General features: G+C 38.6%; 1 protein-coding gene across 3 annotated transcripts in view; it reads right to left on the bottom strand.

Annotated features, from left to right (window-relative positions):
- The window catches only part of LOC145694598 (uncharacterized), an 81,058-nt gene that overhangs the window by 59,923 nt on the left and 2,943 nt on the right, over positions 1-18,192 (bottom strand). For 2 of the 3 annotated variants that reach the window (XM_081770975.1, XM_081770984.1), the window contains exon 2: positions 7,703-7,792. The gene's annotated coding sequence lies outside the window, so the exon portion shown is untranslated. Of the gene's footprint in view, positions 1-7,677; positions 7,793-18,192 lie in introns of all 3 variants that reach the window. The other variant, XM_081770993.1, reaches the window with a different exon arrangement.

Genomic DNA, 18,192 nt, shown 5'->3' with positions numbered 1-18,192 from the left:
TAACACGTTGAGTTCACTATGTCTCCGAAGATGTCGGCAATGAAACACCTGTGTCTCCGAAGAAAATGTGTCCAATGATTCTGATCCTCAACACAGCGCACCACACTGCAATCTTTTCATCATGCAGCGGTAGTTCAAAAATTTGTTCTAAATTTTCGACAGACCTATACCGCATATTTTGCGAATTAAGGTAACCATTGAGGTGAAACCATGTCTCGTTCGTCATAAAGTATAAGTCCAGATCGAGAAAACTACTTCCGCTAATGAATATATTCCTCCTTTGCCTAGGTACTTTTCAAATGCGAGTATTCAGACTCCTTGGGTCGAAGACAGGTCGTATTCGCTCGAACTTCTTTATGAGATCGTGCATGGATGACTTGGTAGGCAGATCACTTTTGAATTCGGCACAAATTTTTTTGATAGTCCATTTTTCAGTGATCTGGCTTATGAGTAATACTCTTTTACGATGAATAGCCTGGTCTTCTTCGTGAACGGTATTTTCATGTCTACACTAATAGTTGGCTGTACTTCAACTGTTTACTGTTTTCCTTCACAACTACAGGCCGTATTTTTCCCTCCTGCGCCTTTCTCACCTCTCTCTCCGTTCAAGACCAATGTGCTTCGTTCATAGCTCGCTGCGTGAAGCACGTAATATGTATTATTACTTTTTGCTACTTCAAAAATACACTGGTGATTTTTTGTTTTTATCTCCCACGTCTGGTTCGTTTTATCTTGGTCCAGCCTATAGAACGTCCCGTCGTTATGCTCTGTAACCTAAAGAAGCCAGAGAATAACAAATGAATGGTAGCTCTGGAGTGGCATGATAGACTAGTCGATCATTCTAAGAAGTTCCTTTCTTTTTTGTGATGACACTAAGTGTCAAATTTCAGGTATATATTACATTCACTCACGTTCATATATACAATGTGAGGCCGTGTATTCAATCATGACTTTTACTTATAATACTAATAAAAAATTGCAGTATTACAATATTATTTTCTATAGAAACTATTTTTAAAAGATGTTAATAATTACGTCAGGCCTGGATTGCTAAAGGATTAATTTTTTTTCAGTTATTGCAAAGAAGGTAGAAATATTATCAAAATCTAGGATACTGAAGATATTTCGAATGAGTCAACAAATATCTTCCTTCTCAATTGACTACTAAAATTAATGAAATTATTTTTTTGTTTGTTTTAATCTCACGATTATGCTCTTTAGGCTAAAGGGGACAGGCGATTAATGAAAGTTAGTGATTATGAAAATATTTTTTGTGCTCCATTAGCGGAAACCACGTGCTAGCCACTAGACCCGCGGAGTGGACTCAACTGTTAAAAGTTGACTATTGTAATTCATCGAAGAGCTAGATTTTGACTCATTGTGATAACTAGGTGAAAAAGTAGTATAGGTTGCTTATCTTAAGTATTATCAGGGATGAACGAGAAATAAAAACAAGACAGGAAATAATGAAAGAAGACTTTAAAGAAGAAGAGAAGTACATTTTATAGATTGTTGAATGAAGACTTATGAGAAAAATTCAAGCAAATGTAGATCTAGGGCAGACACGTAGCGAAGGAGGGGGTCCGGACTCCCCCCCTTCGAGACCAAAAATGAAAAAAATAAGGGAGGATGAACAAAAAGAAACGAGAAAAAGAAGAATTAGCGTTAAAAATAAAAAAAGCTACGGCAAGCTTTTGGTTTTTCTTTCTTATGAGAAGTTTTGCATTACTTGCAATACAAAATGGTGAATGAGCAGGATATGCTGGAAAAGTCAGGGAATTTGAAATTTGTAGAAAAGTTACGGAATTCTTAGTATTTCTGCTACTAGTCAGGGAAATTTCAAGTTTTCGAAAGCATAGTGTCGTTCTGTAATAGTATGGACATTTTTAATTATAATTTTCCGTCATCTCTTCTCTGCAGTATAAAACATGCTATTTCAGAAAGTTTTCTACTGTTCCTTTAACCTGTCATTTGGAACAGACAGTAGTTAACGGAAATTATGAAAACAAAAAAAGTTGTGTGGAAAGTAAGTTCTGTTAACATTTGATTAAACAGAGAAAGGAACGCAGATATTGTAAAATAGTTTACAAAACATTATTGAATATGTATTTTTTATAATAGTGGATATGTACTTTTTTAAATTTAAGTTGAGGTCATAATGAAAGGAAAATTACTATATTTGAATGAACAAAGGAAGGAACGTAAATATTATAAAATCTTTTTCAATACTTTTTAAAAATTCTTTTACTCGAGATTTCTTCATAGTTTGTTATTAAAATGCTTATTAACAGACGCTATCCTCATCTTAATGCCCTAACAAACCAATATATGTTGCCAGTAAAGTAGTTTAGACCAGGGATTCCGCCAGACCCCCCAATGAGGGGTGTCATCCCCTAAACTTCCAGTAACAACCCCCCGCCCTAAACTTCTGCTGTGATCCGAGCCTGAATAAGGAATTTTTGACAATTATTTCATGTTTTGTGCGAAGAAGTTCTATTTGAATATAGAACCCTCAAACGATTGAAAGAACTTACTTCAAGGGATTTCTAATTGAAACTTTCCTGTGAAGAATATAAATGTATTATATTTCCTAATTTTTCAGCTCTGGCAACAAAAGCTTCTTCTAATCGGTACCGCTTCAGTGGAGAGATCATCTTCAACAATGAATAGAATTTTAACTGCAGAATAGTGCTGGCTCACTACAGAACACGTTAATAATTTGATGGTGTCCTTGGAAGGATCTTGTTTACCTGATGTTTAAAGTGAAAATAAAAGTGTGGAGGCTGATTTTGAAAATTTTATAAGTTGTGCACACGAGGAATGGTTGAGAAGTCCTACAGGAGTGGCATCTGTTCAGTTGTGCCATAAGTGAATCAAAATAAATGAATTTGTGTTTCAAACAACATTAAAGAACTTGGAAGAATGATTTTCAATCTTTGTAAGACTTCGCCGCGGTCACAAGTATGCTTGTAAATATATTTCCAATACTTTGTTTTTTCATTAGTAACACAAGAAACATTTAACTTGACTATAAAACGAACCCGCATAAGGCATGTGTAGGTTATAAAGTGGTGTTACAATGTGAAAAAGCATAATAACTGTTCAGAGGAGAGTTTGTCAAAATATTCATACGGTAGTCTCCAAAGACTATTAATACATTCGTGAAGATATGAGTCACACTGGTAAAATAAATTACAAAATTACAAAGTACTAAATTACCTTGGCTATAAATTTAAACGAATTAAGTTACCCACAATATTGCGATAAAGGCACAATATCTGCAATTAGCAATAAATGTTTTAGTATATCATATTATTGTTTTAGCACTTCAGATATCAGATCGAGTTCATCTAACCTAATCTAACCAATGACTGATCTCAGTCGTGAAAAAATTTTCATTCTAGGCAGAGCAAATAGAAACCTAAGAACGACAAGAGAAGTGATAAATGTAGAACATCCGATGTGTATTTGTCCATGCATACATTAATGAAGAAAACGGATTTTTAGTTCAACATTAGTCAAGTGAATAAATTTGTTAATACTATAAATTACCTTGATTGTAATGGGTATTCAGGCAAAATTAAAAATAAATAAATAAAAACGAAAAGATCAATTCAACATTTTCTACTTTGTTGAAATTAGGATTGCGGAGGAAAGGTGTCATCTTTTGTGTTATTGAAGAATTTTAGGATAATGCGAGAAAGGTAAAAATAATAATATAAGTTTTGTAAAAGTCAAGCACCTACACACCCCTTAAATTTTTGAACACCCCCCTGATTTTAAAATCATGGCGGAAAACCTGGTTTAGACTGATCCTTCCTGGGCCTTCAGTATTTCTTGTCACGCCCCCCCCCTACCCACCCACATATCGAAATCCTGGCTAAACGAACCAATTTATGTTCCAGTCAAATAGTTAGAATGATCGAGCTCTGGTGTGATATCCACAGTATTTCATGTCATGGATCCCCCTATACGAAATCCTGGCTACGTGCCTGCCTGGGGCAATAGTGGTCTAACCAACAATAACTTACAAACTAGACATATAAGCTTAAAGTTGTCCATTCTCTTCTGAAAATTATTTTGCAGACCTTATATTTGACAGCTAGTACAACGAAACTCTCAACTTGTAAGCTGCACTGTAGATTTGTACTAGAAGTTGAAATTCATTTTGCAATTTATTTTTTATTTGAGGTGATTAGAGTAATAGTTCTGAAACTTTTCTGACTGATGACATAGTTTAGTTAACGCTCACGATGTCTGAATTTTCTTCGTCGTTGTCTGAATTTTTGTTAATAATTATACGAAATTATAATAGTTTACACATTAAGTAACATTAAAAACAGTAATGGAGAACGTAACAAAGAGGTATCAACAAATTGCGTTTACATTCTGTATTTGTATATTACGTATTAACTTGGGTGTACGTATATGCATTTTACTGATAGATACTTATTTAATTATTACTAAATTAAATGGATGTATAGGGATGAAACATGGTCTTTAATTCGTGCACTATTATGAAAGTGAGTAGCAGGAAAATATTCCCCCGTATTAAAGAGAAATACAAGTCAAAAGTTTAAAGTATCAAATAAACCATCAAGGGTCATTATTCGTACTCGTAAGATGAAACTGTATTCTGTTCGCGGCCTTTCAAAGACGTCGTTAATGGTAACTCCAGTGTTGTACAGATTGGTGATCGTTTTCAGTTACTCATAAGCTTGTATGTTCTCACAATAATGAAACACAATCTCTGTCCAGAAAGTTCGTTGAATGGATCTATATTTCGAATGGATTCTCGTCTTACCTGAAACAGTAGTTACTATCCTTCAAGGCAGCCCTCATTAATGGTAATGCACTTCTGGAAACGGCTGTACAAGTCCTGGAAACTCCTGGTATACTCGTTTTTAGGGATGGCCTTCACCTAAGTCGAAACATTACGTTGGATGTCTGTAAACCTCTGGCCCTTCACGGCTGTTTCAATTTAGGAAACAAGAAAATATCCGGGGTAGACAACTGTACGAAGCAAGGTGGATAATTGAGTTATACAACTCCCCTGTTGGCCAGGAATTGCTGCACCAGAAATGCAGTGTGTGGCTGGGCATTATCGTGGAGCAGGAGCCAGGCGACCTGCTTGGCGTACTAGGGGCGTATCAGCTTGACCTGTTGTAGCAGACATTTCAGTATTTCCATGTACGTACTTGCACTTAACGTGGTGCCCTCAGGGAAGAATTCTGTATGGATGAGACTCTCAGAATCCAAGAATACCACGTACATTGTGTTGTTGCAGGATCTATCACTTCGCACCTTCTTGCTTCTCTGCGATCCTGGACCCCGCCTCCATACTTTGACGTTTTGCATTCGGCGTCATACCTCAGGCACCAAGTCTCGTCTCCCTTGACGAAGGTTTTGAGGAAAGGGCCTCGATCCACCATGTCTATTAGGTTTCCACAGGCGTCAAGTCGAAGTTCTATTTGTCCAGCGTCGAAGTGTGGGGCATGAGTCTGGAGCAAAGCTGGTGTTTATCAAGATCCTGGGTCGCTCACTATGTGATGGGCCGTGCCATGACCGATTCCTACTTCCTCCTCTACCATTCGAACTGTCACGTGACGATCCTGGGCAGAAAATTTCTTCAATTTCTGTAAGATGTCCGGGTGCATGAAATTGCAGGCTGGCCAATTCGGGGGTGTTTTCCATGGTGTCCAGCCATTCTCAGAAACGTTTAAACCACTCATAAACAGATTTCAAGGTAGTAGCATGTTCTTCATAAAGTGTTTTCAGCATTTCCTGAGTCTCCTTTGCTGATTTTCCAAGTTTGAAACAACAATATATTCGTTCTCTGTTTCATTTTGGAATCCATTTTTGATTTCGACCGTGAGCATTACACCGTCACTGTACAATGTGCTGTTTATAAATGATAAATACACTCACAGTGCCGCCACTCGTGAACTTGTTCAGACATGTTTTGACCTGTCCAGCTTCAGGGAAGCAGCTGTGTCGTACTCTTACGAGGATCACTTTGAAAGTTTTGAGACAAGCATTGTTGTGGGACAGTATTTTAATTACAACAATTGCGTTTGGTAGTGGTATCCAGAACGGAGAAGCGAAGCAAGTTTCAACTCGCCTCGCTTATTGGCGTGGCCGTATCGCCTTCACTTGTTTGTTGATGTGAGAAGTATTCGGCGGTCTAGAATGGAGCCCGAAAGGGAACATTTTCGGGCAATGGTACTTTACGATTTCAAAAGTGGTTTGAACGAGACACAAAGCCTTGACCGTTTGCAGGGGCCATTTGGGGACCTTGCTCCTTCCCGTGCTACAATTTTTCGGTGGTTTGGTGAATTCACAAGAGGCCAGACATCGCTTAAAGATGAAGAGAGAGCTGGACGTCTGGCAACAGCTGTGTCAGATGAAAACATTGCCGCTGTGGAACAAATGATTCGAGAAAATCCTCGAACAACTTTCAAGAACATTGAATCTAGAGTGAACATTGGATCGCCAGCAGTAACAAAAATTCTTCATGATCATCTTCAGCTCAGGAAGGTTTCATCTCGTTGAGTGCCTCACACTTTGACTGAACAGCAGAAGCGCATGCGTGTGGAATGGTGTGAAGAAATGCTTGCAAGATTTGATGGAGGCAATTCTCGACGCGTCTCTGATATTGTTACTGGTAATGAGATTTGGATCTATCAATTTGACCTTGAAAATAAACGCCAGTCTACAGTTTGGATCTTTCCAGACGAAAATCCACCCACGAAAGTGAAGCGACCGCGAAGTGTGGGGAAAAAGATGGTCGCAACTTTCTTCTCCAAATCTTGCAATGTTACAACTATTCCACTTGAAGAATAAAGGACTGTTACTGCTCAGTGGTACACCACTGTTTGCCTAACAAAAGTGTTCCAGAAGCTTCGGGAACGGCGTCCAAGAACTGGATTGCGTGGGATCCTGCTTCATCATGACAACGCGTCCGCACACACGGCCAACATCACAATTCAGTTTTTAGAATTTACGTAGGTCAAACTTATGACCCATCCGTGTATAGGCTTGACCTGGCCCTGTGTGATTTTTTTCTGTTCCCCAGGATCAAAGATCGCATGCGTGGGAAGAGATTTTGCAGCCCTAAAGAAGCTGTAGTGGCTTACGAGAATGAACTTTCAACACTTGAAGAAAAAGACTGGCAACACTGCTTCCAAAAGTGGTTTTCGAGGATGCATTAGTGTGTACAGTGTAATGGTGAATACTTTGAGAAAATGTAAGTGTTAAATTGATTTTAAGTATGTAAGTTATTTCACATCTCAAAATTTCGTAGTGACCCTCGTATAATCGTGAGCAATTTGATGTCATTCACCGAACTTTCTAGACAGAGGTTGTATACCATAAGATATCGTTTCGTATCATATTGCTCAAGATCTCCAGAGTTAATTCGAAGAGCATTTTGGACAGTTCCGATCATCGTATTCTTAACCTGAATCCAATTGAGCAGGTGAGGGAAACAGCCTTTATGTAAACTTCCTACAAAGACACAAAGAGAGAATGAAATGATGTTTGTTAGGGTCTACATGTTATTTATAAACAGCGGTTAGTTTCATATTTAAGAGAGAGATAGTGCTTCTTAAACCAAACTATAAACTTATACATTTGACAAATCAAAGAAAACGTTGCACTTTTTTTTTTTTTCAGTACCTTCACTGCTGTTTTCTTTAATTACCTGCGCCTTTACACAATGAGATCACTTTGCATGATGGTGAATAGATAATACTCATGACTTCCTGTGCCGCTGAAGAAACTGAAATTAGATCTAAAAAGGAAAGAAGAAATAATCGTTATAAGTTCAAAGTAGTTTAGGTTAGGCTAGCTTTAATCTAAACTTACATCTAGCATATATATAGGCATTTATCTACGTATAAATATACACATCTCCTTAAAGTCAGGAATGTTTCCCAGTAAGTTACAGCAGAAATTACTTTATTTTCAACAGCAGCAGAAATATTTAGTAATCATTCTTATAGAGATAGGGCATGGTAACTAAGTGCGCTGGTGGGCGTAATCGAGAGGTTTGAAGCATTAGACGATCGTGAGGAAACTATAATTGGGGTTCGAGCAATAATTATTTTAGAATATTTCTCCTGGAGAGGAATCTTTCAATACACAGCATGTTAAAGTAGTCCTGCAAAAATACTGATAATTCACGTTGAGTACGATCAGAGATATGCTTCTTCGAGAATTCCATAGCTCCGGGAAGGAAATTCTCTCCCGGAACACCCCGTGAAATCATCACTCTGTAGTAGCATGAGTAGACTTTTGACTGTTCTAAATATATATCTGTCTTTTCTTCATGCTCCGTAGAGTTCAGTAGTTCTTGACAGTGAAGAAAAAAAAGGAAAGTCAAAAAGTCAAAAATTGATAACGCTTACCTTTGGTGCAAGAAGTCTGCTTGGATCCCAGGCCATGTAAGACTGTATTCAACAACATCATGGCCATTAGTTTTCTCGGGATTCTCCCATTTTCTTTCTCATTATTATTACATCAATTCTCTGATGATCATTTACTTTTATTAATTATCCGCCTCCTTTAACCTAAAGGACGTAACTGTGCTACGTTAAATTAAAGATTTTTTTTTTTACAACAGAGATTAAGGTATTCGATATATCTACCAGGTGATGATAATTTTAAGTCATTATTTTATATTTTCACAAAATTTTGTTATAACTCCATAAGAATGTATTTAAAATACTCATTGGTCTTAGGAGCATCATTGGGGAGGGCAGGGGACAATTGTCTCTCTGAGCTGAGGAATGAAACAAACAAACAAACAAACAAAAAAAAAACGTGAAACTCTTATGTCAATAGAGAATCTTGCTCCCTCCCCCAAGCAAAATCTGAAATGACGATGCTGTTTGGCTCTGTGATCCAGCTCTTCTTGAAGGCGAGATACTGTGGTGGAAACGGCCTATACAATGAGAGTTGATCTTGCTTGATTGCCAGATTCAAACCTTCTTCACGGGTCGGAATGCATGTTATTATAAGGTAACCAAGAAAATTCTATCGCTTTTTCACCCACCACCTTCGAACATCAATATTTCACCTAAGACGTACCTGGAAGATCAAAAATAGTCCTAATCAGCATCTACGACCTACTTCCAACATTCTGGAAGGCCATGGATTCCTTCGCGGTAGAACTTGGTGGGTCGTGAAGTGAAGAAGATATAATGTGCATTTTGCATCTCTACTAGGGATTTGAACTGGCGTCCTCTAAGATGATTGTCCAAGGAATGGAACAGCTGATAATCGGGCGGTGCAATGTCCAGGGACTATGGCGGGCGCAATAGTGTTTCCCATTCAAGACGTAGAATGGTGTCCGGGGTCATTCTAACCACGTGGAGCTTAGCGTTGCCCTGTACAAGAGGACCCCTTTGCGATCCCGAAGTGCTGGCTCCAGAGTTTTGAGTTTTTCTTCAACATGGTTCAACTGCTGACGGTACACAGTTGCATTCATGCTCTGAGCAGCTGGTAGCAGTTCCCGATGCAGGATGCCGCAAGCAGTCCACACAGCACACAGGAGGACCTTCTGCTGCAGTGCTGATTTCGGCTGTTTGAGAATCGGCTTATGGGATACTAACCAATGACGACGGAGCCGTGGAGCTTCGTACAGGACCCACTTCTCATCACTTCTCTAGAAATGTTTCCTTCCTCAGACGAGACAGCAAAGAAACACAGGTGTCTGCTCGCGTTGCCTTCTGGCCCGGAGTCAAATCATGTGGGACCCATCGACCCAACTTGTAGTGCTTTCCAAGTTGATGGAGGTGCTGCCGAATGGTTTCTCCATTCACACTGAATTGTAGTCCCAGTTCCCCACATGTCTGACCACTGTTCGTCTCAATTGCTGTCTGAAGATAATTTTTTACATGTTGTTCTTCCGGTACATGGTGCGTCTTCGAGAGTTTCGTCACCGTCCTTAAATTTGTTAAACCACCGCTGTACTCTCCGCGTAGTCACGACACCCTTACCAAAGGCTGGCATATGTTCCGTCCCGCTGCAGCGGCGTTTGACCCCAGTTTGAACTCGTACAGCATACACGCCCTTATGACGCTTTGTGGAGGTCCCATGTTCATTTTCTTCTTAAGCAAGTTCACGGTGTAACTGAACTGTCACAACCAGGTAGTATGTTGGATATACCCACACCAACAATTAACCTTCGCCTTATCTCCATTCGCATTCAACTCATGGTGTGAGAGCCAATGGAACGCATATTTCCACAAAAAACGACAGAACTTTATAGTAGTCGTAACTTCGGTGTTGAATAAGGATGTAATTCACAAGAACTAGAAAAATTCATAACATTTGACGACAACAAAATATAATAATATAATAATCTTCGTGATTTAATTGACGTATTGAATGAATTGACTGAATCTGACTGACTGAAGTATTCTAAATCTCTTTCTGATTTTTTAATAAGCGGAACCAAAACCATCTCCAAAATGAACGGCCACAGCTATTAGATATTTACTTTAAAAATAAAAGGAAATCTTTCAGATTTACGTCCCACGATTATGCCGGGATGAAAAATGAATGAAATGGTGAAATGAAGAAAGTGGGAGGAAACGGGAGAACCCCGGAAAAACCCATGAGCACTGTGTTTGTCCACCACAAAGTTCACACGGCGCGAACTGAGATCGAACCAGGGACCCCAAGCACCGGAGGTGAACGCTTTACCACTGAACCACCGCGCCCCCGATATTTACTTTAGTAACTACCAAATCTACAGAGGTTGATTCATTTCTATCGATCCGATGTCAATGTGCAACTGTACCATGCAACCCATTGTCGTGAAATTACCACGAGGTAAGCAACAGTATGCCGTTACTCATGCAGTAGAGCGTTGTGGTAGAGCGTAGTCTGATGCAGCCGAAACTGAACAGATTCTAGGAGAAGTTCATTGAGGTCCTTTTTGAGGCTAAGTTCACGGCGTCGGGCATCGTAGAAATGTCAAGTGCGTAATATTCGTGTAGATCGTGCCACTGTGAATCGTATTAAATGGAAATATGCGGCACAGAATCCTGGGTCCACCACACCGATGCGAACAGCTAAACTCTGGCCTCTCGTGAAGAGGACCCCGCTACTATTGCGTGTGGTTCGGCGTATGGCGATCACCGAACCCCCCCCCCCCACACACACACAGCGTGCGATGACCAGCAAATACCGCACATTGCAGGCGTTAATCAACCATGCCAGTGACAGGGATTTACGCCTCATGGTCGTTCGCAAGAGCAGTGTGCACACCCTGAAGCCATGTCATGTGGCTGAGCGTAAAAGGACTGCAGGATGCTGGATGAACGTCACCTCGCAGGTGATCGTTGGAAGTTTGTTGTTATCCTTGATGAGTCATAAATTTGCCTGACAGACTGAGGTGCTATTACATACAGACCTGTTGACGCCAAGGACCGATGCACGTTGTTCCGCCAGTGCGCAGAGAGTTTCCTAAAAGGATTCATGATTGTGGCTGGTTTCTCGTAAAGGGCAAACTGCGAATCCGGAAGGTGTGGAGAGAAATGTCAAAATTAATTATGTGTACTATCAGAGTTATGTCCCGACTGAAATATGCCAGCATGAAATCCAGCATTATACAGATAAGACGTGAACCAGGTTAAACTGAACCAAAACAAGGCATCCAGCGCCATTTCGAAAAACAATGCTGGGATTCTGTCGCCGCATGGAACAGGAAACTGGAATTTTGGCAATCCCCTTCTCAGACATGCCAAGCTAATATATTATTGTGCTTTCGGACTCCTCAAGTACCACCTGTCCCATTGTCATGTCTGCACTGCCTCCGGCCTGTGGAAAGCTTGTAAAGAAGAGTAGGATGCAATAATGCAATATCCATGGTCCAGTTGCAACACATCTTCTGCAATGAAGACCCCAATGCCTGGCAATAGTCAGTAAAGATGGTCTGCAAATCGAACAAAACTAGCGGTGGAAGCTCAGCATTTCTTACGTAAGTGGCAACTTCAAATTCGGATCAATATAAATGAATTGAGCTCTATACACATGAAAATTAACCAACTGTGATTAAATTTCCAAAACGGTATATAAATACCTAAAAATGAAATAATTCAGTAAGTTTATACATAAAATAAACGAATATTTACCACAAAATATAATTTTATTTCTTGATCGTAGATTCTTAATTGTGAAGAAGAAAAACTTCTATCACTCGCTGGTCTACTGACTATCCCTTGGTGCATGTGCTTTCGAATCTAATTCCCAGTGGAAGCTTCCCCCCCCCCCCCAAAAAAAATAACTTTACAATCATTTACTTTCATTAATCCTACGTTTCCTTTAGCCTAAAGGACATAACAGTGGGACGCTTAACTAAAAAGTTTAATTTCAGAAACTTCTATTTGGTTATTTAAAGAAACAAACCTAAGTCTCAAAGAATTATGATGCTTTGCCTTTCAATACCTTGCGAAAACTCTTTGAAGCACGCTGGTACTAATATTATACTACCTTTTAGATATCACCGTGCTTCAAAGAGTTAACCAGGAAACAAATTCTTTTCCTGAGGATGACTAGTTTTCTAACTTCATACAATGCAATCATTCATTTCTTCAATCCTTCAGTTGTGACATACCTACGTGGTAGCGACCTCGTGTTCTTTACATGCCTCCGACTTAACCAAGTGATAATGGGCTCTCTTTCACATGCTTTCGACCTATCTACGTCATAGTGATCTCCCCTTCTTCACATGCTTCCGACCTACCTACGTGGTAATGAATTCCCCTTCTTCAAATTCTTCTGGCGTAAATACGTCATAGTGACATCCCCTTCTTCAGATGCTTCCGACCTACCTACGTCATAGTAACCTCCCCTTCTTCACATGCTTCAGACCTATCTACGTCATAGTGACCTCCCTTTGTTCTCATGTTTCTGACGTATCTACGAGGTAATGACCTCCCCTCCCTTAATGGTTCCGACCTACCTTTGATATCCCCTTCTTCGCATTGTTTCCGATATCACTACGTGGTAATGACTTTTACAGAAGAATGTTTGAAGTGGCATCACCTTTAAATTATTAAGGTCGGAATTGTAGGATGCTTTGGGAATGTGGATTAAGAATGCAAAATTTAAATACTATTTCATTGGAACGGTCAAGCCACGATTTAAACCCTTGCTTCACTGAGGGGTTAAGAACCAAAATAACAAGTTTATCAGTACATCAGATCTTAATCCAGACAATGTTACATCTAAAAACTGCTAATTGAATGATTTTGTGAAGGGTACTAAAAAAATATATTGAAATGAGAAAAAGTGAATGAGAATAAAATAAATATTTTATAATGTTCTCAATCATTAATTCACCACTTTTTGTTTAGATATACATACATACTTAGTCTTTTAAGTAAAATAAATAGGATATTTCACTATCTCCTTAAGTTTTTTTGCGAAGTGAGAAAATGCGAAAGTAATGTTTTCTCAGTTTTTTCCTCTTGTATCCTTTTAGTTGTGGTTGCTACAACTAATTGAGAGCAGCTGAAACATGAGAATTCCTCTCCCAAAAAACACTGATATTGGTCTATATATTTTAAGAGTGTAAGTTGGGAGCAATCAATAATGGAACAGGAAGTAAAATATGCCATACATTTGATAGAGACAGGGCCGTCACTTGGGCGGGGCGACCGGGGCTATTGCCCTGGGCACCGCGACCAAGGGGGCGCTGGGACGACAAAGCAACAAAATTCAAGGGATTCAGATTATGTTGGTAAATGAATTTAAAAAATATATATATTAATTCAGATATTTTAATAATGATCAGGCTACGGCTAAGTAAAATTATTTATTTCATAAGGACAACACATAAGCTTAATGCCAGTTATAGTGTCGCGTACATAATTATCTAACATACACTATTATACATACATTATTATACATACACAAATATGTGTCGTTTAATTATGCAGAAGATATTGCCTGACAATTGTTTTGAACTCGTTTCCGGACTTACTAAATACATTTACTACATGAAATCTGACAATTTCGTTATATGAAGCACACATTCTCCACAGAAGAGACTTATGTAATATGTTCTTGCTTTTCTACAATAGAATGTCCCAGTGTTTGCTGTTCTAGTCTTACCTATTAGGATACTCATAATACTTCTGAAACTAATTCTGGGCAGTCAATTATATCGTTTAATAATTATGTAAGAACAACAGATGAAATACCCATCTTCTTTTCTCTAATGTCTGAAAACTAAAATTCATTACTAAGTCTTCATAGGGAACATACTTTGGGTAGAAACCTGTTTTCTTGTATGGAAGCATTTTTAAAAATTTAAACTGTATATTTTCTATTTCATTAGAGTATTTAGTGACATTTGGTGTCCAAACAGTACAACAGTATTCTAATTTTGATTTCACATTCGAAAAATATAACCTTATAAATGTTGATTCTTTGTAGAAATCTTGTCCTATCCTATAAATTAAATCTAGGTTTCTATATGCATTACTCGTTATTGCGTCCACGCCTTGAGCAAAGGTTAATTTGCTATCAAATATAACTCCTAGATGTTTGATAATATTTGAGGTAGACAAGGGAGTGCCACTTATTGTAGACCCTATAGGTAAAATTAGTTGAATTTTATTTCCTCGTGAAAGAGTTTTACATTTGGACGAGTTCAGGACTAATTTATTCTTATCACACCATATTTGAACTCTCTGTAGATCCTGTTGAAGTTTCACGCAGTCATTAATTGAACTGACTTTCGGGTATAATTTGAGATCGTCGGCAAAAAGAAGAACTTAAAAGTTTTAATACACGGAGAAATATAATTTATAACAAGAAGAAACAACAGGGAACCTAGATTAGATCCTTGAGGGACTTCCGATAGAGTATTGAACTTAAAAATTACCCGTAAAGTAAAACATCGTCCAGGATTATTCAACTGGAACTCTCTCCCTCTCTCTATCCCTCTGCGAGAAGATTTTTTTTTTAATATTGGAATTTAATATTTGTATCGTTATTTGTATATGCTATGCTATTTCTATGTTGATGTGTATCAAGTTCAAAATAAACAAGAATTGCACTCGATTTCAATAATTTAAAACCAGGTTTTCATTAACTTTTGCTTTTAACTACAAAAGCCATTCACTTTTTTTTTTAAATGACATAATACTAACTTCTTTTATCTTGCATTATGATCTTACATTCCATATTTAAATCCAGAAGTACAGACTAAACTCTGCTTGTTTTTCATAACACACTGGGGAGGGGTCACCTGGGAATTCTCGTCCCAGGCGCTTACAACCCACGCGACGGCCCTGGATAGAGATGCGGTAAATGAGCAGATAGTACAACGGCGGTTTCAGAAATTTAAAGTTTAAGCAACATGTGGTTAAATTTTATAATCACTTGATTCATTACTGGGATCCATGTGCATATATGCCATGCACATGTTTGTATTTTTCAGGAAGCTAGTGAATGCAACTGGCCACAGAATAAAATATCTTTTAATTTTTTGTCTTTGCATTTAAATTTTTTAGAACAGCTATAAATGCATCCTGGACAGCTACAAGCCATAAAATTTGAGCTATTCAACGCGGCTGATAAATCTGATAATGGCTAAACATGCAAGACAGTGCCAGAAGCATTCAACTGCGAAAAGTTGCATTCACTAACATCTCTAGCAATTTGGAAAGCTATGTAAAGAGGGGCAATAGTTCGCACATCAGCTGATTGTGGCTCAGTAAACGACAGGAGCAAATGCATGCTTGTTTTAAGTCTTATCAGAAAAGGATTCGTTTCTGGTTACAGTGTTGACATGCGATGACAAGCAATAGGGTGGAGCGTTTTGCACTTTTGTTGGAAATTCGATGACGTCTAGTACGGAAAAGGTGCCATTACTGGCACAGACCTTACTGATTTTTTAAAATTTTCTTTGGACAACCCCTTACTCTGCCCCAACGGACTTAAAGTTTTTTAAGTGTTTGGTTAGGCAACACGCACAACACCAATGACAGAAAAGCTACTTGTGGTCGTTTTTAGAGTTACCTGATGGTTATAATACAATTATTTTATTAAAAGAAACTTGCAGCAAAGTCAGTAAATAATTTTAAAATGTTTATGAGTCAAAGTACAGCCATATTAGCTGAGTTGTTGGAATTACTGTCCAGATTTTGTTTGGAATGCCATGTTAACGATGATTATAGGCATAGCCCTTGATATAACACGATTTTCTTTGTGCAACTTTTCGCTTATTTTGCTCTGTACGCTAAATAACCCAGAACTCACCATAGGGAGGTGGTTGCACATCGAGTTACGCCCACCCACCCAGTAGGCATACGTTGACATTTGACTTTAGGTCACGTAGTTCTTCTTGGTTTAGAAGCGGGACATTCTTGTTCTAGACTTCAGTTTGGCTCTAACGTAGATATATCTTGCGTTCTGGCCGCACTTTTTCGACGCTGCCTCGGACACCACCTTCACTGTTCGTTCCACAGATTGACTATGGCAAAGGAATGTTGTTGTTAGAGTAGCTGAAGTTCGGATGTTTTCTTCAAGCTGCTGATCCGTTATGTTTCATGTGATTGTCGGCTCTGTTAGACATTAAGGCCAATTAATCATGTCGTAGTAATTTTCAGCTGTAAAGTTTAATTTCGGAAGATTGAAGTCACGTGGGCGGCTTGATCGCGGAGTCTTCTGGCTGCGGCACTTTTTTATCCTTCTCCAGCCTAACGTTCGAATGCCGATTTCATCTGCTGTCATCGCTATCAGCAAGTTTTCATGATGAGTGTATTATCCGTTTGTTTGTAGAACAGAATGAACTATATGTTGTAGATTTTCTGGCAGAAAACGTGATAGCTTAACTATGCTAAACAGATGCATGGCGTCCATTTTGCACGAAGGATTTCGCCGTATTGAAAACAGACTGGAGCGTATACTTTAACAATGTACTGACAAAGTAGACACAAACTTGAACTAGGTTTATCAGTACTGATGTAGTGGCGAAGCATCCTACAGGCCAATGTAAGCCATCGTGAATGTGATAATAGTCCTGGTTTTCTGTTTGCTAGATCGGTAGTACACATTCCTGTAGTAACAGCCTTACAAATTTCAATGAGATAATTCTGGCCGCTGCTTAAAGCATCTGTTTTTTTTTTTTTTTTTTTTTCATTTCAGACACCCATTCAACGGGAATGGGTGTAAAGGAGACCATCGGTGAACGTTCATAAACCTTTAATTTCTTTCCGATGGGGCCGGAAAAAGCGTTGGGTCCGGTCGTCCCATCATCCAATTCGGTAACCACGTGTCGAAATGGCTACTCGTTGGTATGAAGAATGCAAATGAGATGCTGCAGTTCCCTTCCTAGGGATCTTTGTATCTGACTTATCACGCCGTTATCCCATCCTGTGTTCCTTTCTGTGTTGAATCAATGTTAATAGAAATTTCTTTCCACATAACTTTTTTGATTTCATTATTCCGTCAACTTCTGTCTGTTCCAAATGACAATTAAAAGAACAGCAGAAAACTGTTTCTGAAATAACATGTTTGATACTGCAGAGAAGCGATGACGAAAAATTATGATAAAAAATGTCCACACTGTTACAGAGCGGCACTATGCTTTCGAAAGCTTGAAATTTCCCTAATAGCAGAAATTCTGAGAATTCCGTAACTTTTCTAGAAATTTCAAATTCCCTGACTTTTCCAAGATATATCGCTCATTCGCCATAATGTATTGCAAGTAACACAAATCTCTTCGTAAGAAAGAGTAACCAAAAGCTTGCTTTAGCTTTTTATTTTTAACGCTGATTCTTCTTTTTCTCATTTCTTTTTGTTTCATCCTTCCTTAACTTTTTCATTTCTGGTTTCGAAGACGGGGTTTCGGACCCCCCCTCCCTTGGCTACGTGCCTGATCCCGGTCAAAATGGGATTTATGATAACGCTAATTATACGAGGGGCATTCAATAAGTAAAGAGACAAATTGCTATAGCTCAATAAAGATTTATTTCAATCTTTCAAAACTAAGGCTATTTTTCAATATAATCACCCTTTACAGTTATGCATTTGTCCCATCTTTCTTGCAGCTTCCTAATTCCCTTGGCGAAGAAATCTTTCGATTTACCCCGAAGCCATCTTTGCACCGCTGCCTTAACTTCCTCATTGTTAGCAAATCTTTTTCCACGTAGGGCGTCTTTGAGTGGT

This window comes from Thermobia domestica, chromosome 1, assembly GCF_964235325.1.
Source record: "Thermobia domestica chromosome 1, izTheDome1.hap1.1, whole genome shotgun sequence".
NCBI lineage: Eukaryota > Metazoa > Arthropoda > Insecta > Zygentoma > Lepismatidae > Thermobia > Thermobia domestica.
The sequence above is the reverse complement of the archived record's forward strand: the minus strand, read 5'-3'. Positions and strand labels throughout refer to the sequence as shown.